Below are 305 nucleotides of genomic sequence, written 5' to 3' on the forward strand. Positions count from 1 at the left end.
AGTGTGGCGTTTTTTGTAGTTTTTCGTATTTAAACAAAAAACGATTATGCAATTGATGAAATACGTGGTGTTATAATGGAAGTAAAATAAAGGTACAAAGCGCCACACTACTCCCCCCACTAGGCGTTGACCATGAAAAGGGAAAACGCTCGAATAACCAAAGTAACGAATCACAAGTTGCTCACTTCAAGTTTCGTAATCAAACAAATGGTGAGGTAAATGGACGCGTCGTTCTGAACGGCTAGTGGAAGGAGTGAGGTTGGCGGGAGGGATATCTTGGGTAGGTGTGGGTGTTGTTGGGATAG

This window comes from Opisthorchis viverrini (assembly GCF_000715545.1).
Source record: "Opisthorchis viverrini unplaced genomic scaffold opera_v5_140, whole genome shotgun sequence".
In the NCBI taxonomy this organism is placed as follows: Eukaryota; Metazoa; Platyhelminthes; class Trematoda; order Opisthorchiida; family Opisthorchiidae; genus Opisthorchis; species Opisthorchis viverrini.